This window comes from Monodon monoceros, unplaced genomic scaffold (genome assembly GCF_005190385.1).
Source record: "Monodon monoceros isolate NGI ecotype Baffin Bay Population unplaced genomic scaffold, NGI_Narwhal_1 Super_Scaffold_9, whole genome shotgun sequence".
NCBI classification, from domain to species: domain Eukaryota; kingdom Metazoa; phylum Chordata; class Mammalia; order Artiodactyla; family Monodontidae; genus Monodon; species Monodon monoceros.
In genome coordinates, this window is record NW_021703786.1 from 54,230,050 (window position 1) to 54,238,106 (window position 8,057).

Consider the following 8,057-nt stretch of genomic DNA (forward strand, 5'->3'; position numbering starts at 1 on the left):
TCTTGGTATCCCCGGCACCAGCATGGTCAGGCATATGGCAAGTGCTCAGGATATACTGAGTGAATAAATGAAGGAAGGAAGGAAGGAAGACAAGAATGAATGAATGAGTTTGTGAATGACAGGTGCGGGGTTAGAAGGAGGCCCAGGATGTCGAGGAAGCCAGGGTAGGACAGCCACTGCCTGGGCAGAGGCGGACTCAGGCCCAAGAGGGTGGTTCTGTGCCCTGATCAGTCCATACCCAAGGCAGCTAAACAATGTCCTCTGACAGTCTCTGCCCACAACCCAAGTACTGGTTCCAGCAAAACCCTCTGCCTCTTGGGGCTGCAGCCTCCCCACCGCCCTCCACCCCCACGCCCAGGCTCTGCCTTTCCCCCCAGTGGAAGGAGGCTCCTCCCAGGGTTCCAGGGCTTGTGTATTGGGGGCAGGAAGCCAAGCTCTACTTCTCTGCCTCCCAGCCCTCCCTGATCATCTGACTAGTCACATGAGGCCTGGAGTGGGGCGTGGCTGCTTTTAAGGCCTTTGGCATTTCTTTCAGGAAAAAAAAACAACTAAGAAAACTAAAAACAATGGCTCAACACGCTAAAAGAAAATTTGATTTGCCTCATATTTGCCTGGGGGAAGGGGATAATCAAAAACACCCAAGGCCCCTTCTTCTGTGGACTCTTAGGCATAATAACAGTTCCCTATCTTAGGCTAGGCCCCATGCTAAATGCTTTCAGGGCTTTTGGGGCTTGTTCTCGTATAATCCTGACAACCCTGGGTTTTAGGTACTAAGATGATTTCACAGGTGAGGAAGAGGAAGTTCAGAGAGGTCAAGGGACTTGCCCAAGGCCACACAATTTCGACGTATCAATAGTTAGAGCAAAGATTTTAAACCAAGTTATTTCTTGACTCTGAAGCTTATGATCTCATAGGTGTATAACCAGACTCTGCCTTGGCCTTGTCTGAGGATGTGTCAATGGCCTTTCAGTAATTATTTAGTGCCTAGAAAACAGGCCAAAGTGACCCACTTTCTACAGAAAAGTTCCAGATGGACGCTCCACATCTCTCTCTCTCTGACCCCCGCCCCCCTCCCTCTCAATTATTGGCCTGGCCAAAAAGTTCGTTCGATCTGATGGAAAAACCCGAACGAACTTTCTGGCCAACCCAATACAAAATGAGATACCAGGCATGGGATCTTCTTCTATGTCATTTCTAGGAGAAGAAATAGTATGCAGTTTTTGTCAACTTTGTAGTTTTCCATGTAGTTTGACGTGAAGAAATCACGAGCATTTGCCTTTCAAAACAGTGAAGTTATGAAGACATTACTTTAAAAGTACATGTGGAGGGGCTTCCCTGGTGGCGCAGTGGTTAAGAATCCGCCTGCCAGTGCAGGGGACATGGGTTCGAGCCCTGGTCCGGGAAGATCCCACATGCCGCGGAGCAGCTAAACCCGTGAGCCACAAATACTGAGCCTGCGCTCTAGAGCCCGCAAGCCACAACTACTGAGGCCCGTGTGCCACAACTACTGAGCCTGCACTCTAGAGCCCGCGATCCACAACTACTGAAGCCCGTGTGCCTACAGCCTGTGCTCTGCAACAAGAGAAGCCACCGCAGTGAGAAGCCCGCACACCGCGACAAAGAGTAACCCCCGCTCGCCGCAACTAGAGAAAGCCCGCGTGCAGCAATGAAGACCCAACGCAGCTAAAAATAAATAAATAAAATAAATCTAAAAAAAAAAAAAAGTACATGTGGAGATTTATTTCTATTGAGCATATATTTACTTTTAGATCCTATTTTGCTCTGCCTGCCAGGAAGCTCGAAGTTGAACTTTGTGCTCAATTTGCACATTGAGTGTTTTACCTTCTTTTTGCCAGGACCTGGAGTCAGAAAGCCTGAGTTTGAATCCCGGCTCCACCATTTACTATCAGGTGGCTTTTTGGCAAGTTCGTTAACCCCGTTATTGCCTCAGTTTCTTCATTTATAAAATGGGGGTAAGAAAATCTCCTTCATTGGGTTGTTGCAAGGATCAAATTATGCAGGTTAAGCACTTAGGAAAATGCCTAGATCATAGCAAATGTCTATAAATGTTAGCTATTTTGCGATTTTAATAGATTTTTGTTAGCTGGATTTCATTGTCAAGCCATTTTTCAGGAAGGGCTAATGGATCCCTCTTCACTTGCCTCATCGAGTCTCACACTTCATTTACCATCTGCTTCTGGTGTCTTCTACTCCTGACATTATCTATAACATCTCACGGATGTTTTACTTGTACGTAAATACCACTGACTTGTATTTCATCAAATCCTAGATGCCACTGATTATAATCTGTACCATCAGTGTGTACCACTTAAGAAAGAAAAAAATTTAAAGACAAGATCGATTTTAAAATATGTCCCAATTTCAGAGATGTTCAAATGTGGAGGGATAAAAGTATAGCTTTCAATCCATGAATGGTAAGAATGATCTGATCCTTTATTCCTGACTTGGGCCCTCCCTGGCTGTGAACTGTCACTGCTCCTTCCATCGCATCTGGGTCAGTTGACCTGGATAACTCTTCCACATGGCCCAACGCCACTCTCATGGCTGGTATTCCCATTGGGTCAGCTCCAGGCAAGCATGTCTAACCTTGTGCACACAGCTGGTGCGAAGGGCTCAGGTTTCCCCTGGATGTGGTAATTTGTAACCTGACCTGGTGTTGATTGTTAAAGCCAGTAGTTTTAAGGTCAGCTGACTTTTTTTATATATATATAAATTTATTTATTTATTATTTTTATTTTTGGCTGCGTTGGGTCTTTGTTGCTGCGTGCGGGCTTTCTCTAGTTGTGGCGAGTGGGGGCTACTCTTTGTTGCAGTGTACGGGCTTCTTATTGCAGCGGCTTCTCTTGTTGTGGAGCATGGGTTCTAGGCGCTTGGGCTTCGGTAATTGTGGCACGCGGGCTCTAGAGCGCAGGTTCAGTAGTTGTGGTCCACGGGCTTAGTTGCTCCATGGCATGTGGGATCTTCCCGGACCAGGGCTCGAACCCGTGTCCTTGCATTGGCAGGTGGATTCTTAACCACTGAGCCACCAGGGAAGTCCCAAGGTCAGCTGACTTTCTCACCTTTAGTGACCGCTTTACTGCTTCCTGCTTTGGCCTGAGTTGGACTGTTCCCGTGGGCAATAAAAATGATTTGTTTGGGCTTCCCTGGTGGCGCAGTGGTTGAGAGTCTGCCTGCCAATGCAGGGAATGTGGGTTCGAGCCCTGGTCTGGGAGGATCCCGCATGCCGCGGAGCAACTGGGCCCGTGGGCCACAATTGCTGAGCCTGCGCGTCTGGAGCCTGTGCTCCGCAACAAGAGAGGCCGCGATAGTGAGAGGCCCGCGCACCGCGATGAAGAGTGGCCCCCACTCGCCGCAACTATAGAAAGCCCTCTCACAGAAACGAAGACCCAACGCAGCCATAAATAAATAAATTTTAAAAAATGATTTGTTTGAGGTAAGTTCATAAGGAGAACAGTATGGGGAGAAAAACTAAACAACGTCCAGTGTAACTTCCCCAGGCAGTGGGCAAGGCACAGGGCTCAACAATCATTTTTCTTGTCTGCGTGGGTTTCAATCACCAAATTATATTTGGAGTCATTCCTTCTAGTTCATTTTTCCATGATCCAGGGAAAGGAGGAGTGTGTTGGGGGAGGTTAAGCCTGACCTCCGTGCTAACCCCAGGGGGTTGGCAGCACAGGCAGGGACTAACTTAGGAGTCTGAGGTTGACTGAGTGAGTGCCTTCCCTGAAGTCTAGCGTCTGTTCATGGCCAGTTTGGAGAGAGACAGGGCTGTGGAGGCAGAGTAGCTGGAATTTAAATCCTGGATGTTGGGCTTCCCTGGTGCTGTAGTGGTTAAGAATCTGCTGCCAATGCAGGGGACCCGGGTTCGAGCCCTGGTGTGGGAAGATCCCACACGCTGCGGAGCAACTAAGCCCGTGCACCACAACTACTGAGCCTGTGCTCTAGAGCCTGTGACCACAACTACTGAGCCCGCGTGCTGCAACTACCGAAGCCTGCGTGCCTAGGGCCTGTGCTCTGCAACAAGAGAAGCCACAGCAATGAGAAGCCCGCGCACCGCAACGAAGAGTAGCACCTGCTCTCCACAACTAGAGAAAACCTGCGCGCAGCAACGAAGACCCAACCCAGCCAAAAATAAATAAATTTATTAAAATAAATAAATCCTGGATCTCATTTTTTAGCTGTATGACCTTGGGGAGTGAATTGGTCTCTCTGAACCTCCATAGCTATAAAACGGGGATAATAATACTTCAGAGTCATTGGGAAGCACCAAGAATAGCAATGAGCACACAGCCAACGCTCAACAAATGGTAGTAACACATGCCGAATGCCTACCGCATACCTGACACTGTGCGGAAAATAAAGCTAAACACCACTCATGGAGGAGAGGCACTATTACAGCATTTTTTAAATATCGAAACTCCGGAAGCTGCATACTATTTAGCAGTCAAGCCAGCAATCACCCAAGTCTTTCTTGAGATGCCGCCTTAGCCTGCCTGCACTTCTGCAAAGTCCTCTGGGCAGCTGGCCCTGGGGTGAGAAACTGGGCCAACGTACCATATGAACATCCTCCTGATCTGAGGCTGGATGCAGCCAAGCCTAGAAGGGCTGGGTCTTCGCCATGTGTTGAACATCATGCCCCAATCTGAGATAACTGCTTTCTCCACGCAGCACAAGCTGGATGGGCTGGTGCTCTGCCTCCCATCCCAACTCCCCGACCAGGGGTACTTCCATGCCTGCTGATCAGGGGCCAGTCTCTCCTTTCCAAGGCACAAACAACCTGCCACTGTGACCCAAATGCCAGCCAGGGGCAGAGCCCTGTAGGAGAACGCTGAGAGCCCCGGCTAAGTTTGAGGCATTTCTAAACGGGGCACCAACCCCTAAGAAGAAGTAACCAGCAACAGGGCATGTCTGAAAGGCCAAGCAAATGGTGTGGAAATTAAGATGGATGGAATTCAAGAAACAAAGGGGCAAGACCACTCTGGGCTGGGGTAGCTTGTCTGTGACCACCAAAGAGAGACCGTCTAGGTCATAAACTCACATACCTACGAGATTTGGGCATGTCGTGAAATTGAGTGAAATAGGCTCGTGTCATAAAATAGGGGGTGGTGGGGACACCTCTGAACTGTGGGCTTGCAACACAGTTGGCCCACAGTTCCCATTTCTAAGCTAAACTGGTATCACTGAAGAGGGAGCTCAAAACCTACAGAATTCCTGCCACATCATCTTAGCAGGGGGGTCTTAGAGGCAAGGAGATAGTTGGGGAATACAAAGAAATGGGTATCTGTATGTTCACCTAGTGCAAATGTGTCTTTATGGCTTCCATTTTATACTAGCCTCATTCCTGGCTCTATTTTGTATCATTATCTTTCTCGGTTATCTTTGAATATTCATCATCCTTATTTTTTTTTTCTGTAAGAACATTTCATTATTAATCAAAAATTGAGAAGCTTATACACAAAACTTACTGGAGTCGCCACTTCATCTATCTTTGTTGCAAGTCATTCATCTTATTCCTGACCCACACTTGATGATTTCTATGGTCCACACTTTGTTTTTGGAGAACAATTTTTAAAAAGAGCCATTAGTGCTTCAGCCTCTTTTAAAACAAAACAACAACAAAAATCACCATCATCACTGTATTATAGATTTTCCTAGACAAAGTTTAGGGTTTATTTTGAGACCAGAAGAGCAACTTCTCTGTGGTATTACAGGTAGAGAAAGTTCCTAGATTTCTATCGTATCTCTAAAAGAGAAACCACAAGGATAATCATAGTTGCAGTCTCTAAAAAGGAAAATAATGCTGTTCATCAAAATTGAATTAAATAATTTTTCCTTCCCCAATCCTAGCCTCATTCAATCTTTTTTTTATTTTCTGATTTCTCAACTGTTAAACCTTTAAGAATGCCATATCACAACCACACAAAGCTACCCAAACATCTATAATATAAATAGGTCATTTTGTACTTGATTCAGACCAGACATTTTGCTTTTGGCTAAAGGCAAGCTTTACAGAGGAAAGAGCACGTTGAGATTGCTAACTGATCTTCATTCCTCCCAAGCATTTTACCATAAACATAAGCCATGGTAATGATCACCTTTCTCCTGGCTGCACTTTACTGTCACTACCAACAGCTCTCATTTCTCAGGGCAAAGGATTTATAATGTTTTAAATATTTATTTTTGGCTTAGTCAGGTCTTAGTTGCGGCACTCAGGATCTTTCGTTGTTGCGGCGCACGGGTTTCTCTCTAGTTGTGGTGCACAGGCTCCAGAGCGCACCGGGTCCTGGCGGCAGGTGGGATCTTAGTTCCCCCATCAGGGATCGAACCCGCGTGCCCTGCATTGGAAAGCGGATTCTTCACCACTGGACCACCAAAAAAACCAGTACTCCAAATGATGCTTTATCTATGATTTTGAAACCAACATACAATAGTAAACCCAAATATCACTCTACTGTAGATTTTTTTTTGACAGTCTAGGGTTGTATTTTTTTTTCTTCCTCTTCACTGCGGTGTGCAGGCTTCTCACTGCAGTGGCTTCTCTTGTGGAGCATGGGCTCTAGGCGCACGGGCTTCAGTAGTTGTGGCTTGCAGGCTCTGGAGCGCAAGCTCAGTAGTTGTGGCGCATGGGCTTAGTTGCTCTGCGGCATGTGGGATCTTCCCGGACCAGGGCTCGAACTCGTGTTCCCTGCATTGGCAGGTGGATTCTTAACCACTGCGAAACCAGGGAAGTCCCTCTACAGTCGATATTGCTTGTGTTTTATCTAAACATTCTATAGTTAAAATGCATTGTCTTAGGCCAGAGCTTGGTCAGAATTACTTGGACCAAACGTTTGTCACCCACAAACCATTCCGGTTTATCTGGAGATTGGATTCACCATCTCTATGATTTCTGGCTTATGAGACAATGTTTTACTTCTCATTCTTTGTATTTTCTTAGCCTCGCAATGGCTGGCCAACAGCCAAGTCCTCTGCACCAGTCAGATGCTGCTTCCACCCATAAGCATGCTACAGTTGCAGTCCAGCCTTTTTTGGTCTTGCTGCCCTGAAGACAGGGCAAACCAATCAAATCCGAATTTACCTCAGTTGCAAGCAGGCAGGGAATTTCAAGGACCATACGTTTTTAAGATTTGCCAACCTCAGATCAAGTTACAGGTCATAAGTCATTTGAAGCTGTGAAAACATTGCTTGGCTACTGAGGGTGAGAGGCATTTTCCTATGTTCACAGGCACCCCTATGGGGTCCTAAAACAGGAAATGAAATCTGAACGTAAAGGCTCTCGTCAGTTCTCCAAATGACATGAGAGAAAGCAGCAGTACCATTTTAAAATTATGTAGCTAGAATCTGACCCATGTTAGTATCCCAATCATGTCTTCCCTACCTTCCTTTGGTCACTCAGTCTAAAGCATTACCATCCTGCTATTACTTCTTCCTGATAGACATACGGAAAATGTAAGCGTGTTTCTACTTATATTCTGCAATCTTCCTTTCATCTTGCACTATGGTTTTCATGGGGAGATGGCAAGCAATTCTGGCTTTCTCAGAGAATGTATCTTCCCAAAATGCTATTTTTACCTAATTGATTCTATTGGTTGGAGAGTAAATAATTTAATGGTGTGAAGGGTATTGGTATCTTACTGCTTTATAAAGTAGATGTATTAAAGCAAAATGAAAAAAAATCACAACAGGTTTAAAGATAAGATACTTTTGTAAAATACAGGTGATTCTCAAGAAGTAACTTGGGTAGATTTTCCACTGGCTTTTAAATTTATAAGCTACAACTATATACACCCCGAAAAGAGCAACTTGTAAGAACTTCAGAACAGTTTCTCAGTGGAGACAAGTCTTCAAGGGTACGCATGACTAATAAAAGTTTTCCTCATTTTGCCTCCTCAAAGGGCCCACACCACTAGATTTTTTTCTTATGGTTACTTTAGCCAGAAAGGTTTACTATAAGCCTATTAGGTCCCCTAAAAGATCATAATTTTCTTTTGCTCAGTAGTTATTTTAAAGTAAGCATTTCTCCAACAGTTCTCCAA